Source organism: Pinus tabuliformis, chromosome 1_1 (assembly GCF_031772625.1).
Source record: "Pinus tabuliformis cultivar Carrire ecotype Pingquan chromosome 1_1, CPIR1, whole genome shotgun sequence".
NCBI classification, from domain to species: domain Eukaryota; kingdom Viridiplantae; phylum Streptophyta; class Pinopsida; order Pinales; family Pinaceae; genus Pinus; species Pinus tabuliformis.
In genome coordinates, this window is record NC_142297.1 from 776456774 (window position 1) to 776468421 (window position 11648).

Consider the following 11648-nt stretch of genomic DNA (forward strand, 5'->3'; position numbering starts at 1 on the left):
CTTCATCCAATAATAGCGAAGATATTAAAAGTCTCATGGCACATGAAAAGAAGAATGCAGAAAACTGAAGAAGTTACCAAATTAAATGAACAATTGGAGACAGTAACCAGGGTAAGGGAGAAATTGCAGGATGTAGTAAAGGATCAGAGCATAACTATTCAAAGGCTTGAATCAAAGATCCTCTCTCTAAAAGAAGATCTTAAAAAATCAAGAGAACATAACAGAGAAGCTCTTGAAGATCAAGAACATGAAGTGATCAAACTAAAGCGACAAGTGGAAGAAGGAAGAAGAGCTGAAGAAGACCTAAGGAATCAGTATCTGAAAAAGGAAGAACAACATCAAGTTGAGGTAAATATCTTGAAAGGTAAACTAGAAGAAAAGGATAAGCTTTTACGATTTCAAGATAGTACTAAAGTCTTGGATGATATTCTTAATAGCCAAAGGTCTCCTGCTATCAAAACTGGTCTTGGTTTTCATGAATATGTTGAAGGTGAATCTAGTTCACAAGGTGAGGCAAGAAACTCTAAGGAGAAATCTGAAATGCTCAACAAAGAACAACCAAGGAAAGAAATTCCTCAAGGAAGATCCTTTACTCCTAACTATGGACGTGATAGACGATTATTTTCTCCACTGAATAATGTTGAATGTCATGTATGTCATAATCATGGACATGTTGCAGCCAGATGTAGAAGTAGAATGGCTCAAGACCATTACAAAAGATCATTGCATCCCAGGTATTTCAGAGGATATTGCTTTGTCTGCAATGCATATGGACATAAAGCAATTGATTGTGATAGAAGGAACTTGAAATATGTAAGATGTTATACATGCAACAAATATGGACATAAAGCAAGGGAATGCAGGAGCAGATTTCAAAATTCAAAACAAGAGGACCATACATCATCACAGTTCCAGGAATTGAAGAAGACAGAGACAGAAAAGTGTGGCATAACTCAGTCAGCTGACATAACAGACACAGGGAATCTGAAAGTGATGAATTTCAGTATTCCTTGCATACGCTGATATAATGAAGACAAGTCACGTATATACGCGAGTTACAGGCTGCAAAGTCGCGTATATGAAGAAAGGGCAGCAGAACAGACCCAGGTTCAGTCATTCTTGGCTCACACTCAGGGGGAGCATATACTTCAAATAATTCATTGTTGGCATTATGGTTAGAATTTGTTGATGAAACTAAATGATACATCTTGTTGTTTGATCAAAAGAATAGTATTGCAGGCCGATGCTTATGGTACAGATCTGAATGGCTGGTCTTAGAACCTGCATCTACTCAGGGGGAGCATGGATAGATTGGTATACTTTGGCATATAAAAAGGGGGGAGCCAAATCAGAAACTTCAGCATGTACTCAGGGAGAGTATGGATAGTAGTATGGACAGCAGAAGGTATACCAAAGAAGAAAATATCTTGGTCCGCCCTTTGCCCTTGATGTCAAAGGGGGAGAGTGACTTGGTGTGGTGGTTGCCATAAAGTCCAAAGGGGGAGATTGTTGGCATTATGATACAAGTGTTTTCCTTAATGGCAACTCACTCAGAGACAGGTACAGGTGATGGCAACTTAATCAGAGGACAGATCTTAATACAGCAGGATAGAAAGAGAAAATATATACACGCTGGTTTACTATATACCAAGTCACGTATACAAGTAGGTTCACTATATACCAAGTCGCATATACGCAGGTTCGCTATATACCAAGTCGCGTGTACACGCAGGTTGGCTTCAGTAAAAGCGCATGTTGTTTAGATAATCTTCGGCAAAATCACATAATCAATCTTTTGTCGACACGTTTCGAACCAACTAGTGTGGTTCATCGTCAGGACAAGTTGAAAAACAGATCCAGCTTAGCCTATTTAAATAGCTAGAGCAGAGACACCAACGGTTACCTGGGTAAAAAGTTAACTTAAGGAGCAAGGTCAAAAAGCGCATGTATGTGGAAAACTTATCTTTGGTCCGTGGCAGTTATTCCTTGGAAGTTGTGCCTATGGTTTTGGACCATGGTGTCTCGACAGACGTGTTGATCCCTAGTTTTGAAGTTGATGGTATTGGATTTCTATGGTTTTGGCCCGTGGTATTGAGCAAGGCCTAAGGCTATATAAGGAGAAGATCATTAGGCAAAGAGGCATGCAATGTGTGTCTGGTGAAGTGAGAAGATCTGGTATTTGCTGGTTATCTGTTCGGGATGCTTGGCAAGGGTCGGATCTGATAGCAAAGGCATGAGTAATTATTTCTAGATCTGCACGCGGGTTGCCTTTGGAGAAAGCGCGTATACACGCAGTTTTGGTACAGTGAAGTAGCGTATGCATAATAAGATTTGATATTTCAGGTTGCTGTTGATTCTGGTGGTTGTTGCAGAGTTCTGGGCTCTGGTTTGGGTTCTGTGTTCTTGATGACAGGGTTTCAGTGATTCAGTGTTGGGTTGTTTAATGAATTATGATGCAAGTATAAGTTGATGATTGTATTACAATAATGTTTGTTTTGTACTCTTGGATCCAGTCTGAAAATTGATGAAACGTGGTCCCTGAAGGAAAGAAGGTTGTAGGGTCAGCACCTACGTACTAGTAAATGGATCAGCTAGTACAAGAGCTGAGGGGGTTGTAGCTCCCTTCCAGAAGTAGTTGGAAAACGAGAGAGGGTTGTAGCCCTCTGCAGGTTGTAGCCTGCGTACTGGTAAAGGACTGCACTGGTACATTGTAAAAGAAGTTTCTTATTAAAGAAGAAAGAGACAAATTGCAGCAGGTGGTTTTCACCCACATTGGGTTTCCACCTTATATCATGGTGTTCATGTGTGTGGCTCTTGTGTGATGTTCTGTTATGTTATACTGCACCTGTTTACTGTTAATATGCTTAATAATGTTCTGATGCATTTACTGAAGATTAAGCTAACTGAATTATAAGATCTCTGGATATACGCTAGTTGCATTAGACACAGTAGCGTGTACACGCAGGTTCACTTAATTGAAGTAGCGTATATGTTTCTGTGTATGAAATTGGAAAGGTTTTACTGATCTGATAATACTGATTCACCCCCCCCCTCTCAGTATTATTTCCAACAGATCGGACCAACAAAATTTAGCGGCCAATTCTCAAATGGTTCGATGACTAGTTGTGGGTTCAAAGGCATTTTTTCGGACTGTCCAGGGCATCCTGCTCTTTGGCAACTGTCACAAGCTTGAAAGAATTTCTTCACATCTTTGAATATTGTGGGCTAGTAATACCCTATTTGCAAAACTTTGTGACAACTTCTTCGATCTGCAAAATATCTGCCACATGGTCCATCGTGACAGGATTTCAAAATGTCAAATATTTCATCTTCATGGACACATCTTCTGATGTGCATATCTGCCCCTGTATGAAATAGGTAGCCCCCAATCCAATAAAATCGAGTACTATGCTGCATAATCTATTTTCATTCATTAGGGGTCAGATGCTTTGGTAATTTTCCTACTACTAAATAATTTGCAACATCAGCATAATAGGGTGTTTTGACAGTAACAGTGAATAAGTGTTCATTTGGAAATTGATCTTCGACTGCTGTTGTGTCCATTGGCTTCGGCATTCATGAGAGAAAGTCAACTACAAGATTCTCTTTCTCAGGTTGATATTTTATTTTGATGTTGAATTCCTACAATAAGATCAACCATATTGTTACTATATCATTTGTGATTGGTTTATTTGCTAAATATTTTATGGTAGAGTGATTTGTATATAAAACAACAAGATATCCAGTGATATAATTCCTAAATTTATTTACAGCATGTATTACAGCTAAGAATTCTTTTTTAGTAACAGTATAGTTTAGCTTAGCAGGACATAAATTCTTGCTAATGTAATAGATTGCATATGGTTTTTTGCCTTCTTCCTACCCAAGGACTGCTCCAATAGTTGTTTCTAAAGCATCTGATGAAATTTGAAATGGCAAGTCCCAATTTGGTCCTTTGAGCACTGGGGCCGTTGACACAAGCTTTTTCGGATCCTCAAAAGCACGGTCACATTTATATGTCCAAAGAAAATCAACATTCCCTATTAGTGCATATAGAAGTGCAGCTATTTGAGAAAAATGTTCAATAAATCTCCTACAATAACCATAAAATCGAAGAAAACTGTGTACGTCTGTGTGTGTGGTAGGAGTAGGTATTAACAAAATTATTTGAATTTTGGCCGGATCTACCTGTATTCCAGCTGTTGAGATATAATGACCTAGGATGAGTCCTTCAGTCATCATCATATAGCACTTTTCATGGCTCAAGCAGAGCCTGGTGGCGATACATCGTTGCAACACCTTTTCCAATGTGTCTAGTGTTGTGTTGAAATCATCTCCGTACGGTGTGAAATCATCCATGTATACTTCGAGCCCTTCATTTACAAAATATAAAAAGATGTTGAGGATGGCCCCTTGAAATGTGGCAGGCGCATTGCATAGGCCAAAGGGTAAGACTCTGTAGGGAAACGTTCCCCAAGGATAGGTAAAAGTAGTTTTGTGCTGGTCTTCAAGGGAAATCTGAATCTGATTGTACCCACTGAAGCCATCCAACAAAGAAAATAATTTCTTTCCTACTAGTGTATCTAATACCTGATCGATGAATGAAAGGGGAAAGTGGTCTTTCTGGGTTGCTTTGTTTAATTCTCTATAGTCTACACAAATCCTCCACTTTCCATTCTTCTTTGGCACCACTACTAGCGGAGAGACCCATATCAAAGATTGGATAGATAAAGTTTACATCCAAATTTTTTTGTAATTCAGCTTTCACAATGTCTTTTACGTGAGGGTTAAGTCTCCATTGGGGTTGGAGAACAGGCCTCGCATCCATTTTTATATAAATGTGGTGTGTACATAGCTTTGGATCGATTCCCTTCATGTCCAGATAATCCCATGCAAAAGCTTCCTTGTATTTTCTCAGTAGTTGGACCAACTTCTCTTCTTGTTCAGGAGTCAGGTTATTATTGATGTTTAAGGTTTTTCTTGGCTCAATCTCTATAGTTTTGCTATTTGAAATAGAGGTAGTAGGTATTGTTTGATCATGAGTGTCTTTGAGAGGATATTCTTCTAGTTCATTGTCAAATGCTACCTCTATCATGTGACATTGTATGTGGGATCTAGAGTCAGCTTGGTTAATGAAGTTGTTAATAACATCATCCTCTATTTGATCTTTGAAATCGAGGGCATCTTCTATGGTTAATGGGGATCTAATGTTTTTGGTAAGGTATGATATAGGATGTTTGTTAGTTTTTATTATTGTTACACTTGGCTGGGCTGGAGGGTATAGGGCTAGATTCTTGATGTTACTCCCTCTAGTTATGGTCATACTACCTTGTCGGTAGCCAATATAAGCATCATCGGTTGCAAGCCAAGGTCTGCCTAAAATTAACGGATGTCCATCAAGTTGGTTTTTGGGGTTTATTATCAGAAAGTCAGAAAGATATTCGCAGGAATCAACGGATACCATGACATCATGTAGTGTGCCTTTTGGCCTAACTACTGATCGGTTAGCCAGATCTAATAAAGTGGAAGTTGGTTCTACTGATGTAATGCCTAGTTTTTAACAGGTGGTGGTTGTTAAAAAATTAATTGCAGCCCCTAAATCAACCAAGGCATTTGAAAAGGTTTGTCCATTGATTTACACTATCACTATTGGATTTCCTGGGTCTTCATATTTAACGAGTGCTTCTCTTCCTGATAACAGGTCAGATAAGGTGCCAACTACGTGGACTATTGGGTTATTTGTTATTCTCCTCCTTGGTTTTTTTATACATAGCTCTTTGATGGTCTTTGCATATATTGGGATATCTTGGATAGCTTGGAGGAGTGGGATTTTTATGTACAAATTCTTTAGTTCTCCTAGAATATCAAAGTTAGGATGTTCTATAGGGCGTGGTATGATTAATCGTTTTGGGAATGGGGGAGAAGATCTGGTTGCTTGGTCATGAGTCTATTTTCTGACCACATCTTCTTCTTGTAATGGTTGTTCTATGGGTAATTGATTTTCAACTTGAGCATTTTTATCTCCCTCTATTTCTATGATGCGCCCAAACCTTAATTGAAGGTCATTACACTCCCTTAGATCGGTTTCTAGTTCTGGTGTTTCAATTATTTGAACAGATTGAACCAATCCGTTATTTGGGTTCGAGTTGGGTTGAGTTGGGAGTTGTGGTCTTAAGTTGGATTGGGGGTTTTTTTGTAGTGCTGGCAGTGTAGGTTGAGGGGGTGGAATGGTTCTGACTAGCTGATTCATCGGTTTTTCCCAGTTTTTCTGACAGGCTTGACTCTGCAAAGTGGGAGGGGACCATTGTGTCGGATACACATTGTTTTGCCAGTATGGTGGAGCGTAGGGAAAATTTGGCCAATTAGATTGGCTTGCTTGATTCGGCCATGGTGATGATGAAGGAAATGGTTGTTGTGACCAATTTGAGAAGGGAGGTTGATTTTGCCACATTGTATTATATTGCTGAGCATGATATTGTGGAGGCTGGAAAGAAGAAGATGGATCGGGGAACATACCTGATTGTCGCGGCTGCCATTGATAGTGTAGATTAAATAGGTACACCAGTTCTGGTTCTTATTCTGCTTCTTTGTATATTGCTTTAAACCAGGGAGTGAGGGGCAGCTCTTCGTAGAGTGGTATTTTGTACAAATGGCGCAAACTTGAACTGCGTCTAATGGGCACTCTTTGTGGCTGTGTTTCTTTCTGCATCTGGGACAGAATATTTTCATATTTTTCTCTGCCTCTGCTTGTTTCTGTTTCGCTTGCATAATATTGATCTGCGTTGTTAGAGTCCCCAGTATATTAGTTTTGAAATTTTCTAATAAATTTCTAATTTTTGCGCGAGTTACTCCTTCTCTAGAGATCTTGTTGTCAATTGTAAACCTGTCATGTTCTGTTGGTTTTAGCCTTGTGCTGCCTCATGAGATCCTGATACATAAATCAATGATGTTAGCAAAATATTCTTGATAGATGTCTCCTTTTCCCATAATATTTAGTGTTTCAATCCATTGTTCCTTCATACCTTTAATTGATGTTGTTTTTAATACATTGTCAGGTAAGGGTAATGATGCATAAGGAGATCTTTGAAGATTATACTGAAAACATTAAACATATTCTTATAGTGTCTCATTAGGTCTAGCTACCATCTGAAATATTTCATCCTTTAATTCTCTGGACCTACAATAATCCTGATATTTCTTCAGGAAAGAACCTTTCATCTGATCTCAGTCATTGATAACACCTCCACCCAACCCCATAAACCATTGTAAAGCAACTCCTTTTAATGTACAGGGAAATAGTTTTAGCTTTTGGGGGTTGGTGGTATAGTCATATCCCCTACACAACACATCGAATTCAAACAAAAATGCATCTGGATCTTCTGATGTTAGGCCATGAAATGTAGGGATATGATGGAGATGAATTGCCTTCATAGGTGGATTGACTGCAATATCTACAATGGGATATTGCAGTGTGGAGGTTTGGGGGGTTTGTTGGTTCTGGGCCATTTGGTCAAATATGTGCCAATAACCTTCCAGGATTTCTAGGGGAGTATTCCTAAGCTGGTTAGACAGAGCAGGAATGGCCTTAATAGGAATGGTCTTAACAACACTTCCTTTGTCTGGGATGATGAGAGTTCCTAATGTCTGGGGGGATTTTAGCTCTTGAGGTTCTTCAACTTCGTTATGGATGATTTTTACAACACTTCCCTTATTTGGGCTGCTTAATGGCTAAATTATTCCAAGAAGAGATCTTGGTTCTTCAGTTTCCCCTATTTCTCCTCTCCCTTCACAGAGATTACTAAGGTTCCCTCCTTGCAATGATTTTGGACTAAAATTCTCAATTTCTTGAAAATCTTGGTCCTCAGTTTGGCTGTGCACCTCAGCAAAGGCTATAGATGGTGATCCAATGGCTTGAAGGGAACTAGTAGGTTGTATAGAAGCAACTTTTTTGGGTCGTACTGAAGGTTGAGATTCTGTTTTTTTAAGGATTTCATCTATAGAGGACGATTGACCAAGGGTCACCGGACCCTTAGCTTTATCAGGCTTCGGTAGTGGTTTATGATTCTTTTCAAGATTTTTCTGCTTAGTCATGCACACAAATCAAATGCTGATTTGTACCCAAAACAACAACAAATCTGCAGGAAAGCGGGCAGGGGAGCAAGGCTGTTACATGCTCCATACATAGGTTCTTACCTTTTGTTTTTAAAACCCAATTCTCTCCTAGCAGGTACTTACACTACTCTCAAAAGAAACAAATGACTACACTCTTCCCCAGCAACGACGCCAAAATGTCGAGCAGTAAAAAGGGTCTTTTTCACCTCTGTTTACCCTACATTAATTATCAATCCATGTACAATTTTTTATCTCAAAGAGTGTGCTCAGTCTGAGGTGGTCACTTTTCAATAGTAATGGTAGTAGTATAGTGCTTTTACAAAGGTAAATAAATGCTGGAAACAAACCCTAGATGTAACGGCAAGAAATTGAAATGATTTTGTAACTAAATCATTCATTTAAGAAACTACAACACTCATCAGTCAAGGGTGCAATAATGATAACTCTTCCCTTTGTAAACTGATGCAATTGAAAAGAAATCAAAGAGAAGATCTCCAATCTACGAACCAGACAACAATAGTCAATGCTCACTACAATTGCAGACCATTCTGTTCACACCAAAGCAATTACTTGAAATGATAATTCAATTAACAGAAAAGGGAACAACAACTAATCTGTGTGAAAATATTGAACATCAGGCTTTAACTTATAGAAATGAATGAAGCAGCATTGTAATCTAAAGGATTTAAGCATGAATCTTTAACTCAGCAATGATTTGAACAACAGACTAAAGTAAGTCTACGAAATATTGAATAGCAACTGAATGCATAGTGAACTAAATCAAATGTTAACACACAATGAAGTTATAATGACGGAATCAGTAATCTGAGTCTTTAGCGTAATAAATATTAACCACGGTGGTAAGGAAACAGCAATTGCAGTTGCAATGGAATGACATCCAAATGAACAACAATCACACTTAGAGGTAAACCGTAGCTAAATAGACAATAATACCGATCTGTAAATGCACAACACTGTTACTCTGTAAATGAACATTAATGTTAATCTGTAAGGGAACAACAACGCGATAAGATTTTAGAATGAACAGCATAACAATTTAGTTGCAGAAGATAACCTTACTATTTAGATATGAATTAAATATAACAGAGCCAGTACACGAAATGATAAGGAACATCAGATTACTGAATGAAGCAAGTAAAAGAAATAAAACCACACATGACTTGGAATTGGAAAATAACGGTACAAAAAGCGAGTGATCCACTAGGGCTGGGCCCTTAGCCTCCAGGGATGCACTGCTGTGATTACTCCAGAATAAAAGACAGAACAACAACAAAGCTTATATATTAATCATGAAAACAGAGTTATAATAATCACTCTTTAAAGAGATTCAATGATCAAAGTTTTGTTTACAACAGTAAATTATGTAAAACAACAATAATCTGCCCCCTAGGCTAGCAACGCTATCCCTTTTTATAGCGTCCAGCGGGAATTACCAAAGATACAAATATTCTTAAGGTAGCGATCCCTCGGGATCAAAGGATCCTGAGGGATTCGACATATCATTATTCCTCAGTTATCCCTTCATCCTCTTGTGCCAATTTGGCATTTCTTCTTCCTTTTCCTGGTGCATGCGCTCCAATCTGGATTTCCTCGTCTGGATATGATTCCCTGTCAAAGGGACAACAATTGGTTTTGTCTTGTCTTTTCATTTGAAATGACGATCTTTCATTTTCTTCATTTTCTGCATAGAAAAAGGTAATAATTAATTATTTTACGTTACTCACAAATCTCTTAAACTTTATCATAATGCTTCATCATATTCCCATTTCATAATGTAAAGAAGTTATGAATTAAAGGAAAAGATAATGAAATAAGTGGAAATTATATACCTTTTCTAGTGCTCATCACAACCGAGCTTTGTATTTCTCCACTTTTCCTTCTGCATTTGTCTTCTTCTTGAACACCCATTTTTTGCCAATGGGTTTCCTTCCAGCTGGCAACTCCACCAGATCCCAAGCCTCATTTTTGTGTGAAGATGCCATTTCATCAACCATGGCCTCTTTCCAGAGTTTTCCATCCTCTGAATCCACTGATTCCTTCACAGTTCTGGGATCATCGTCAGTAGTAGATAAAGAAAAATTTGAACAGAAAGTAGATGGACTATACCTTTCTAGCTTCCTTATTTCTAGAACTGATCTTCTCACACACAAAGTTTGTGGCTCTTCATCTTCTGATTCCTCCTTTGTTGTAGAGTTTGATTCTTCCTCCTTAAGCTCAAACTCTATTTTCTTAGGTTCCTTTGGTTGGACTTCATGTTTGATAACATCTTTTACCTCTATGAACACCACATCTCAGTTGTACACAACCTTCCTTGATAGTGGGTTCCAAAGCTTATAACTCTTTAAACCATCCTTATACCCAATAAATATGCACTTCTTAGATTTACTATCCAACTTGGTTCGTTTCTCCTTTGGAACATGTACATATGCATCACATCCAAATACCCTAAGATGTGAAAGAGAGGGTTTCTTACAAGTGCATACCTCTTGTGGAGTCTTATCCTCCAACGCTGATGAAGGTGACCTGTTGACCAGGTAACATGCAGTATCCGCTGCCTATGCCCAGAATTCTTGTCCTAATCCAACACCATTGAGCATGCTTCTTGCCCTTTCCATCAATGTCTTGTTCATTCTTTCTGCAAATCCATTTTACTGAGGTGTATATGGAGTAGTCTTCTGTCATGATATACCACACTTATCACAAAAGTCTTCAAATTCCTTGTTGCAAAACTCTCCACCATTATCTGTCCTCAACACCTTTATCATCTTCTCTATCTGATTTTCCATGAGAGCCTTAAATTATTCAAACCTGTCAAAGACTTCAGATTTCTTCTTAAGGAAATATATCCATGCATTCCTTGAAAATTCATCTATAAATGATACATAGTACACAGACTTACCCAGTGATGGAACCTTCACAGGTCCAAACACATCACTGTGCACAAACTCTAATATTTGTTTCGGCCTCTTACTACCAGAGGGAAATTCACCCGATTCTGCTTCCCATATACACAATTTTCACAGAAATCAAATTCCAGAGAGCTATTACTCATACCTTCTACCATAACTTTACCATGAAGTATTTGAAGGCCCTTCTCTCCAATATGTCCAAGCCTTTGGTGCCACAACATGGTCTTCTCTCCAGAGACCACTAGATTTTCTGCTCCAATTTCAGGAACCACAGAATTGTTGTACCCATCAATAACAGTGCTACCTTGCAGCTTGTACAGGGTTCCAACCTAAACTCCTTGCATAAATACCGGTGCTCCCCGAACCATTTTGTAGGTATCCTTCTCGAACACTATTTTTACACCTGCATCATCCATCTTTCTTACAAAAATCATATTTCTGGCTAATGCAGGAATATGCAGAACACCCGGAAGTGTTCTAACCCTTCCACCTTGCAAATTCAACTTTACTTTTCCACAACCAATGATTCTAGCCTTCCTGTCATCCCCCAAGATGACATCACCACCATCATATTTCTCATACTTGCAAAACCACTCTCTATGGGGA